The sequence below is a fragment of the Dromaius novaehollandiae genome, chromosome 2 (assembly GCF_036370855.1).
Source record: "Dromaius novaehollandiae isolate bDroNov1 chromosome 2, bDroNov1.hap1, whole genome shotgun sequence".
Taxonomy (NCBI): domain Eukaryota; kingdom Metazoa; phylum Chordata; class Aves; order Casuariiformes; family Dromaiidae; genus Dromaius; species Dromaius novaehollandiae.
This window is the reverse complement of record NC_088099.1, coordinates 97,456,573-97,468,187: the sequence shown is the minus strand read 5'-3', so window position 1 is coordinate 97,468,187 and position 11,615 is coordinate 97,456,573. Positions and strand designations below refer to the sequence as shown.

General features: G+C 41.3%; 1 long non-coding RNA gene across 1 annotated transcript; it reads right to left on the bottom strand.

Moving 5' to 3' along the window:
* Positions 1-246: 246 nt before the first annotated feature.
* LOC112991207 (uncharacterized) lies at positions 247-9,814 on the bottom strand. The gene is made up of 3 exons (XR_003261247.2): positions 9,738-9,814; positions 7,420-7,588; positions 247-920 (listed from the first exon to the last, which is right to left on the bottom strand). It is a non-coding gene; the product is annotated as an uncharacterized LOC112991207 (long non-coding RNA).
* Positions 9,815-11,615: the final 1,801 nt, after the last annotated feature.

Here is an 11,615-nt window from a genome sequence, read left to right as displayed (position 1 = left end):
GCCAAATATTTCATAGTCTTGTTTTGTAGATCTTACAAGGTGAAAAAAGCCTAGCTGGCATGCATTATCTACAAGGCAGGAAAGACAAAACATTGCAGAGAGGTTATCCCAGATGAATTCCAGTAAACTTTTTATATCATGTCATAATCCAAATGCACTGCAACAGGTTACAGAAAACATATTTGAGGAATGACATAGGGAATTTTATAGAATAAACTAGAATTAGCTCTTGTGCTGTCTCCATTTTAAACATAATTGATTCAGGCCTCAGTTCAGAAAAAATAATGTTCCAGCTTAAGTGTTTTAGTGCTCTGCTGGATTAGGACCCTATTTACAGTGAGTTTAACTACACAGACTCCAAGGAGGTTTTATGGACTTAAAAAGGCAACATTTTCAATCCCTTTATTTTATTTTTCTTTTCAAGATTAGAAGCAAGTGGTGAGCATACTACTAGGAAGCTCATCTCCAGTGATCAAAAGTCCACTTGAGTCTTGTCTTGGACAGCCATGAGATAGCTGAAAGGTGCAACAGGGGCTACGGTCATCTGTTTTTTAGAGCCTGCCCAGAGCTTCTGGTGCACGATAATATTGAGGAAACATAAGAAGCATATCAAGAAATTCAGTGTGTCCAAAATAGGCATTGGGTTGCTGGCTGCACTGCATCTACAGAATTCCTGCAAATAGATCTTGCTAGCATGTATTGAATTGATTTCACTCCAGGCCTCCTAACAAACCTTCTTCAATATCTCAGGTACATGCTGAACAAAAGGGAGAACTAAACATTCTGCCTTAAAAACCATTTGATCCGATGAACCTTTGCTTAAAAGGCAAGTGGGAATGTGACCATTCCAAAGGGATCCCAATAATTTCTTCCATGATTTCCATAATTCAGGAACTTAGAATTATGCATTTCAAAGTCATCTGAAAGAACCAATAAAGACAGATTGATTACTTTATTTGTTTACATCACTGTGAGACATTATCACTCAAAGCTGCCAAAGCCAATTCTATGCCAGCCCTTGATCTAAAATTAGACTAAGGACAAGGAAATGTTTTCTCCTCAACAAAAGCTGAAAGTCTGCAAAACAGTCAGTGCCTATGGATGATTACTGATAAAAAGCCTCATGTAAGGCCCCTCAAGATCTTCCTGAGAACTTGTAAAATTTTCAACATCCCGTAAGCAGGTGCTGAAAATATCCACTAGGGATAGGTCTTGCAATTTACACAGCGTTAGTAACCAGTGAGAGAAAACAGATATCTAATGTAGTGGTTCTAAGCACAGAGAGTGGTTCTAGTTTCCCAGAAACGGCCATAACAGAAGTGGAAAAAATTCTCCACTGGTCTCTTTTACCCTAGTTGCCCTACTACCAAGAGTAAGACCATGTAGTCTCAGTCCCTACAGTTCTACCCATGAAGCAGCCTGAACACAGTGTGGAAAATTGTAATGCTGTATCTGGGCGGAGGTAGTGTCAAGTAACTAAGCTTCTCGTTTCTCAGAAACTTGCATGCCTTTTCACAGATACTGAGTGGAGGTCAAGGAAATGTTTTTTGGCTCTGACTTCAGCAGACAGTTTTAGCACTTCCTTACATCCAGTTGATTGCACTTGGATTTGAGCACTTGCTTAAAGTCAAGAATCTGTTTGCTTCTCCGTGGAAGACAATGCTTTCCATATAATCATGACCTAATATAAATATAGGTCAGCACTAATCTTCCACTACAGCCATTCCATCTGGGGCCATCTGTGAGAGTTTAGACTAAGCAAAGGATTGTCCTCATCTAACTCCACAGTTCCTCGGACTGTTATCATCTTAAAATGCAAGATGGGTTTATACGTGTGTGTGTAAGGATATATGCCTCATATTATTCCGTATGCATGCTTTGCATGGGCACAGTGCACATAGGCCTAGATCTGTGAGCGTGTGTGTGTGCATGTGGATAGATAAACAGATCATTTGGAATTATTTCAAAGCAAGTGAAACATTTTTCTTTCTTTCTAGTTGTTTCGCAACAACTTGGCCTTGGGATCTTCCAGGGAGCTGAACATATGAGTGACATACTTGCCTGTTTTTACAGCTCCTGCCTTATGTCAATTTAAGCATCTTTCCTACACCTGGAGGAGTTCAACAAACATCAGCTCACAGGTGTCACCCTCCACTGGCTGAAGGCTGGCTCCAGAAAGTCTGGCCAATATCTGCTTTGGCTATTTACAGCCTTGGAGAGGCCAAGCTCAGTGTGTGGAGGGAAGGGGGGAGGAGAAGGGGGAAGGAAAAGGAAGGGGGGGTACATGTATGTGTGTGTGCATTTGCTGCTGCTTTAACTTTCCATTCATTTAAGAGTTTAAATACTAGTCAAGCACTTAAAATAACATTAGGACACATTCCAGCTTTCTCTGCCAGTCAGAGGGAAAAAATGTTTGAAACCCTGCATCTCAGCACCCCAAGGGCTTTATGATTTGTTAGGTTTAGTAGTTCAGAGGATTAAAAAGACAGAAATATTAGTAGACAAAGAAGAGGAAAAAAGTCAATGTATTCACTGAAGCAAATCTAATGGGTTGCTGGGCCAGAGAAGAAAAGGTTCTACTACCTGACTGAATCTTATTTATATTTCTTGCTCCACAATAAAAAATAATTTTCTAGACATTCCCCCCATACACCTTTTTTTTGCTATGCTAGTCACATTTCCTAAATCCTTTATCAACGGCTGTTCTGCATATGAATGGGCTGTAATTGAACTGTCACATTCATGAAGGTCAGTAACCTTTCATTAGGAAGAACGTGTCTTTCTTGATAAATTGGAAAGTCCCTGAGGATTTGAAAGCATTTTTTTTTATTTAATTCTTTCAAATATACCTTAAAAATCTAACACAGACCTTTCTCTCTCTTTCTTTTGCTCTCTTTTCATTGCGCTCTGACAAACCCCTCTTCTTTGTCTTTGTCATAGGCAGTTTCATGCAAAATATTCAATCACATGCTTTCACTGTGACCTTCTTAAAAACAAAATGGGATGTGTAAGGCTCCCACCCTCAACCCCTCACTTAGAATTGCAGATAGCTGATACTTCTGCTTAAAAAAAATAAAAGCTTGGGATTACAGTTGTTACCATGTTCTTTTTTCTTCAGAGTAACTGGAGCATCAACTGTAAAGTAAGTGACCTAAGTCAAACTGTGTTGGTGCTAGTATATCTGCTCATCTTTATGGTGTGTCCATTTATCTGTATAGATGGACAGCCAAACACTTCAAGTAGTGAGAGGCAGTATGGGAAAGCCAAACTCTGGGAGAGAATTGTGCTAAAAACCCACTTTGATACCACAGACACCTCTTGATCCCTGTCACAAGATAGATCCATACAACTCAGCCTTCACTATGTAATGGAAACAAGCTCTTTAGAGGAGTTTTTTGTACCTCAACCTTAACCATGACACAGCAGGGTCTTTAAGAGAAGCCTGGTGGTTGCCAAACTCATAACTGCTACCAAAAGCTCAATTCCTCCACCAGATTTCAGTTAGAAAGCATGCACTAGGGTGCATAGAGATATGCTGAGTGTCCTGCCCTTACCAGGGCAAAGGTGCTTTCAGATGTCTTAACATTATTACCAAAACTACTAATTGCAGGGACAGAAGTTGTCTGTTCCTGTCGCTCCCAGGACTAGGCCATGTTCTAGCTAGCTTCATCAAGGGCCCACCTTGTGTCAGGTGCCAGCTGGATGTCAGGAGGGCAGGAAAAAGGCAGCTGGATGCTGACAAATTTAGTTACTATCAGGATGGAAACATTAGCATGGAGAGGGGGCAACTTGATCAAATGGAAACAAATGTCTGGCCTTTGGTGTTAACTAGTCAAACACTTCAAGGGCTATCTGCTTATTGTCAGCACCAACAAAATTACGGTGACTGAAGATTCACTGCTCTAAGATGGAATACAGAGGAATGAGGGACAAGGTAAAGTTGCTAAGCTCGGGGTCCTTTCATGGTGCAGGCCACACTGGAAGCTTTTCAGCTGCATAGATGGCAAAAGCAGAACATTTCACTTTTGCAAGAATGGTTGAAGAATGAATACTTATTCAATTAGGCTTAACTTACGTTTCTTAAGCATTCTCTCAACTAGTATAGTTGTGTTCAGTTTAAATGCCCAGCTTTCAATGGAAGTTCTTCACTGCATGGCCACAGTTGGATCTTCTTATACTAGTGAGGGAAGCCATGCATAAAAGACTCTCCCACAGTACAAGAGAAAGATTTGACCCAACTTCTGTTCTAGTGCCCTTCTCCAGCAAATGAGAGTGTGTCTGAATTCATGGCGGGGGAGGGGGAGGGTCTTTATTTAAAACCTAGATGCCCTCTTACGCTCTAGTTCTGTCACCCCTCTCTAGACCCAGAGTTCATGGGCAAGGCTAGCCAGGCTGTGGCCAGGGGCATAAATCAGCCTAGATCATCATCAGATGATCTCTATCTATCAGCAGCTCTACCACTGCTGAATTGCAGGCACCTATGATAACACCATAGAGAAAGAGGTCAGCCTTTACTAATGACTAAAGGTACATGGCAACCACTACCTAGGACTCTAAAACAACAGAAAGGTCTTCACGGGCCATCAGTTTCATAGCACCATGTTCAGGCTGGCCAGTGTAAGAGTCTAACTTAGAAATCCCAGCTACGACGACATCTAAGGTCAATAAGCAGTGAGTGATTCAGCCAGACTCATATCTTTCATGAGCAGCAGTCACAATGCATCAAGTAGGCAGACTGACTTCTCTATGTGCCTAACTTGGGTACCAGGATGACTTTTTTTCCACTGACTGCACAGGAAGCCAAGGTCTAGCAACTTGGCATAACAGGTGGTCAGAATTGCTCATCAGTCTCTTGACCTGACATGCTGTCATTGCTCCCATGCTTCACAGCAAGCATGGAATACTGCTCATAGTTTCTAACTCTCAGCCTGATCCTGGCTCTGCAGAATAGATATATTCTGTGCACTGCTTTTCAATTGTACATTGGGAGGTGACTCTGAAGTGAGCCCTGTTTCAGAGGCAAGATCCTGACTGCTTTACTGGGGAAGGGAATAGTAAGCAAAGTAGAAAAGCAAAGCTGTATTTTAATGCAAAGCACAGTTTATGGACCAGTTTTCCCAAGAGTTAATTCAGAGATCCTTGCTGTTTTAATCTCCTGCAATGTATGTGGGTATGCCAGTGATCTGGAGGATGGTTTCATGCAAGTGCCCAAACATTCAGACACTTTCAGTTGCCAAAAGAACAGAATTAACTGCCAGTCAAATCAGCTCAATTGGAAGCCTGCAATCTTGGGAAAGAAATCTCATCAAAATATGTATTTTTTAATATATTTTCAAGCCTGTCTGGCTTAAAATACCCCTGGGACAGCACTTCTGATGGTATATTGTTGCTTTTCTTCTCAGCTAGAAGCTTAATAGCCAAGTGGATGTGAAGTTACCATTTGCAAATCTCTGGAGAGATTCTATTCTGATTCAGGCTCTTGTCTCCTCTGTCCAATTTTATCCAGATTTGTTTTCTCACTTGAAATTGGAGGTAGCTTTCTAAATCTCAATATTTGGATTCATACACAGCTAAACCTTTTTCCATATCAAGGTTTCCAAGGTCTGTATCAAGGACTCCAAGGTTTCTGTTCAGGGCTACCTCAAATGAGGCTCTGACAACTGCATATGGAAAAAACATCAGAGTGCAGTGTATCACCTCATTATATATCTCCAAACCAAAACAATGAGGCTTCTCAAGCACTCTGTACTGTGTATAAAATAAAAGTGGTTACGAAATTTGTTTAGAAATGTGTTAAGCATTTTCCAGGCAGGCGGTGAATAAATCCACTTTACCACTTCATGGCTTTACAAAGAAGCCCATCCATTAACATGGGAACCCTCTTGTTTGCATTTCTTAACAGCTGACATTTGTACCTTTCGAAGGAAAGTGAAGGGCATCTCATTGCTTCATTGTTTAAATCAGTGTGGAAATAAAGGGGATGATAGGGAATTGGAGCTAATTTCCTTTGTCTCCTATTCAGCAGATAATGGTGGTATGTGCCGGATGCTAAAGGCCAGGCAGAGGAGGTGACCTGAAGATGACTTCATTCTTATGAGGTTTATCAAAGGCTTCTGTCAGTCAAATACATGCTGAGAGACTGGGGACTGGCCATCTGGTCCAAAGTTAAACAAAGAGGAAAAAGGAAAGTAAGCAGGTGAAAAATCCCCCGTCAGCTTTGTGCAAGGTGGAGGGAGACGCAGACAGAGGAGGGAACTCCTCCGCTCCAGCAGCCCAGCACCCAGGCTCAATGACCACGCTGCATGCAGAGGAGTAAACACAGTGGAGTGGGGTGGAGGAGTGTGGAGGAAAGGGAAAGATAGTGTTGTTTTGATTTTTCGCTGCGATGATCCCGTGCCAGTTTTAAGTGGTGATTCTGAAGGTCACTGCTGCTGTTAGCCATGCAGAGCAGAGGCAGAATTGTTTCACTTGTCCTCAGAAAGAAAGGGGAGCGAGTGACTCATGGCAGGGAACCGGTGTACTATAACACAGGATTTTCTGTCAGGGAGCCAGAATTCTTTCCTCAGAGCTATGTTCCTGCAAGCAGGAACAAGAGGTACAGCCATGCCATCTTCTTGTCCTGCAGACATGACCTGCACACAGCTCCTCACCTTCCACCCCTTCCAGCCACTAGGCTGAATACCAGGCATCCTGCAAGCACTAGCTGCTTCTAAGAGATCTGTGTAATCAGCCCATAAGAGCTTTCATGTCATTATTGGCCCATACACATTTTTACACTGTGTATAAGGTAAAAGAGGGGATTTAACAACATAAAATTTGGTATGGTTTACGTTGAAAGGGTCTCACACAATGCTTATGAGAAAAAAGACACCAATCAGTCACCTGAAATACTATTTAAATGTATGTGTTACATATACATACATTCTTTCACCTTAGATGCATTCTGAAGTAAAAAGCCCTAGTGTGACAGCCTGTTAGTCTGATTTCCATAACCAGCCCTGTTCAGCAGCCCAAATCAGCTAAATAGAGACATATTTTTAAAACTACAAACATCCAGATTGTAAATCCGTCCCTCATGCTGGCAAGTAGTCATGCTAATGAGTAGTCTCCTTGACTCCAGGGGAAAAATGCTTGCCAGCAAAGGTTTCACAATCCCGTCCCTAAACATTTATAAAATGATTAATCAATGTGAACTGACTTTTTTTTTAAAAAAAAAAAGGAGGAGAGGAAATGGGGGAAGGTTCTTTTGAAGGGCTGCGAATTAACATTGAGCACTAAGAGATGTTGTTGTGGACTTAGGCAGAGCAAGGGACGAACGTGCTGCCTTTAGTACCCCCCCACTGACAGAAATATGCTAAAACCAGAGAGAACTAGAACAAAAGAGTTTGACTGCTTGGTATACCTGGGGGCGGGACTCACCTCTCCATTAAGTTTCCATTCAGTTCCATCCTCAGGCTGAGGTCCAGTCAGGCCCCCATAGGGAGGAACATGTGGAAAACAGTGGCAGTGAGTCCTCCTCCACCTGCAGCTTTGCTAGGCTGTCTCCTTTGATGCCCTCGTTGGGAGCACTGCTTTGCATGGCTGAGTGCTGTTAAAAAAAAAAGATGAGAATATGAGAGTGGAAGCATGCAGGGCTTTAAAAACAAAAGCAAAGTTTTACCAAGAGCTGAACCCCAAAGGACCTCTGCAGAACAGAGGATTTCAGCTGAGAACGTGCAGCTCTGTCTGTGGCATTCAATAACACCACATCCACAACTATACACTGCTTGCTGCCCTCAGATTTTTAAAATAGAGAGAGAGCAACCTGCTGCAGACGAGGTAGCTCAAAACAGGCACAGCCAAAAGCAAACAAGGATGGAAACCGAGAGACTTTGAATTATCTAGCTGCTAATGCCTGACATGACCCTTATGCATGGGAATGAAGGTCAGTGAAGAATTTGACCAGCACCGCACACACGCTGTAATTTTATTCACCCTGACCTGCACTTGCTTTTTACCAAGCTTCCTTACATGAGCTGTGTTGACTTCTGAGAGAGGGGATTTGGTAACAGTAGTTTTTCTTATGTGCACAGCTCTAAACCTGAGAGAAATCTGAGTAAAAAAAGGAACTTGCCCAATGTACGGAAAGAAAATGCCGCCATGTGGATCCCAACATAAAAAACAAGCATCAGCATGTCCAAACTACTGTATCTGTTTTAATTAAAACTCACAAGCAACTACAAAACAACTTTGTTCCTGTCTTCTTACAGCATGAAACCTTCAAATGTTCGGAAATGGGCTGACAGAAAATTCAGCAAGAAAACTCCATCAGACAGAAACCTGCTATGCCCTAGATGAATTAGGGCTGTTATCAGGGAGACAACCATTCATTTCTGGAAACAGAAATGAAGAATGCAACAACATGCATCATATATTTATGGTTCTCCTTCCCTAGTTCCTGCTGGACCTTACAGAAGGAAAAAGCTTTGGACTTCTGTGCATCTGCAAGGATTCCTAGTCTAACACATTGACTGGATACACAAGCATGAACAACCTTCCTTCAGCATGTCCTCTTTCTTCTCCCCAGCTTCTCATGGGCTTGAAATAATTTGACATGCCAAGTTAGAAACTTCCTCAAATCAAACAGTAGTTGGTAGGTCAGACTTTTTCCAAAAGCAAGTAGGGGATTTAGCCACATAACCCTGAATTAATTGAAGATAAGCAATTACATCCCCTTGATCACACTGTGAATGTAAGTCTGTGGTCTTTTCCCTACATCCCCACAATTCCCTTGTGTCTAGTTAGAAATCATTTCATTGCAACTATTGCACTATTAAGTCTTTCCTGAGGAACCTTTTCAGCTCTCTTCTCTGCTATACTGCATGGTCAACATCAAGCATGCTGAACATATGCTCTAATGGTTGCCACAACAATAATTCACAGAGAACCAGTTTCCTTTCAAAACATTTCAGAATAGCAAGGAGTTGGGGGAGGGAAGTTATCAGGATGCTGGAAAGCACTAATACAATTTATTAGACAAACCCTATGTGGATGCAATGGCAGGTCTGCTATCAAAGGCAAAAACCTTCAGGCATTTTACATCCCATAATCCCAACGAAAGCCTGTTTCTGCAGATACCCTGCAGTTCATGAATCACTGGCTGTAGCATACAAAATCCCCTATTTAAGTAATTACAGTACAATACACAAATCTGCACAGTGGCTGATGTTATATAAAATATTTCAAGGCAGTTTCAAAACTGCAATATAAAAAAATCCCAACTGGAATCAAACACCTTGCAGTGAGCACATTTTGTGAAGTGGAGGGGGCTCTGATATAATCACATTAGGCTTGTCCTGGGGACCGGAAGAGGTCTGACAACACAGGGACCCAAGTCAGGCATGGACAGGGAATGGCTCCCCTCTTCACACATGGTTTTCCATTTGTTTCTGTTTGGACCTCAGTGCATTAAATTACTATGTGTGATTCACTACTTCCTGTTTTCTCTTATTTTATAATCTTCCTACCCTCAAGGTCCCCATTTTTTCATAGCTGGATGATATATTTTTTATTGCTACCTTAGTTTTCAAACATCAAACTATACAGGCAGAGCCCAAATCTCAGCCTTGGCCTTTGCCATGCATTGCCCCAGTAATGGGGCTGGCAAAACCTGGTATCTTAGAAAGGTTTCTAAATTCCCCTAGACTATTGGCAGGCCCATCTCTGTACACAGTCCTCATTTATCTCCGCACACCTACCTGGATAGGGCAAATCAGCTTCTACGTTCAGCAGTGGAGCAGGTAGCCTTTCTTTCATGAAGAGTCTCTATTTGTCTAACTTTGGTTTCATCTGCAGACTTCACTTTACATTAAGGCTTCTTCCCTTCAGCTGCTCTGTAAATCGGACTTTGAGTGATAGGTGGGTGGTGTTTTGCCAAATCATTTCCTGATCATACCAGCCACTCTCAGTTATACCCACATAACCACAGCACCAAGAAGGCATAAAGAAGAGCAGAACTGCATTACGATTTGCAGACCATAATAAACATGATTAATTAGAAAATACATTTTACTCTTCTGTTTACATTTTAAAATCTGATGAGGGTCACAGAAGAAATAATTTTTGAACTGGAAAATGGGCATTACTTTTACTGTAAGGGTTTGCTGACATCCTCCTTCAGAGGGAGTATGCAGTCCACCTTCAGAGGAAGCCAGGGTTTTAGAAATGTCAGTCTAAATAGAGCTTATCATTTTCAGAAATCTCCTGCATCTCCCACAAGGTCTAGCTCTTAAGTACAAACCTTATCTTTTAGTTCTTGGTGCAATGAATCTGCAGAACAATTTGAAGTTAGTTTGCAAAGAGAAAAATAATAATGGCCCACAATATGTAAGGTCAGTCCATGTTTTGAAAGTGTTTTATGAACTGGAAACCTTTCTCCAAAGTATTTCACTTTGTATTTCATCCAATAAAACATTATATGCTATTGGAATTTTATCCTGTTAAAGTTGGCAAAGGTTGCTTCCCCAAATAGCTAGTTTGGTTCAGGTGTAATTTAATTTCATACCTCAAAACAAATCAATGTCATTACTCAGGTGCAGCTTCATAGGTTCCTGAGATAGTCTAAATAAAGTGACCCACAGCAACCAAGACACAAAAACCAACTACAGAGTAAAAACAGGGAAGGACAGCAATTACCATCTTGTGCAAGGAGCTGTGTTAGGTTCGTATGCAGCTCCCAGGGCAGGCTGTTAAACTGGACATAAGTTTTTGTTTGAAGGAAGGCAGAGCCAGGATGCAGAAGTCTTTCCTGGATTAGGCCTGCCTTTTGCTACAAGCATCAATCACAAAAAGTACAAATAGTTTGAGTTAAGGACACAGTGAAGAGTTTGGCAGAAATTTGGCCTGCTCCATATGTGGGATATTGTGATTCCTCCAGCTTCAATTCCCTGGGTTGCATTTCACCTAGCCAACACCTGACAGGAAATATTTAGGAGGCTATAAGTCTTCTTTAGAAGAAAATTACAGCAGAAAGGGGTGCAATATAACAACTACAATATAAGAAGAAGGCTTCTCACAGTTTATGTTCTAGGTGCCCAGCTGAAATCCTGACTTCATAAAGTCTCTTGCCATCTAGAAGGCTTAGTTTGCCAAAGTCTAGGGAGGCATTCCTTTCTTTCATAAATATTTGACCTGCTGCATTGCCTAGCATCATTTTCAGGAAAGAATAGATTCAACCACACTCTGGACCCTGGACATAATGTATCCTGAAATGGAAAACTGTTTGGTTTGCATAACCTTATGCACCACAACAAGTGGTCATTTAATAATATAAAGGACTCCCCATGCTTCTCATTTATAGGATTTATTTGCCAGAGCCAGGGGAGACAGAATTTTGAGACCATTTTTTTCACAGAGTTGATTTGTTGATGCTGATTTTATTTTTCTCTAAAGGATTTTTTTTGCTTAATAGAATACACAGATTTTTGACTCGGGGACCATATTACTACAATGAGAGAACTGATTTGTTTGCTATATCAGTGATAGAGTTGCACCACAATATTTAATCATCCCTTTTTATATGCATATAAGTTGTTTTATGGCTTTAAAGAATAGAATGAAAGATCCAGCCTTAGGAA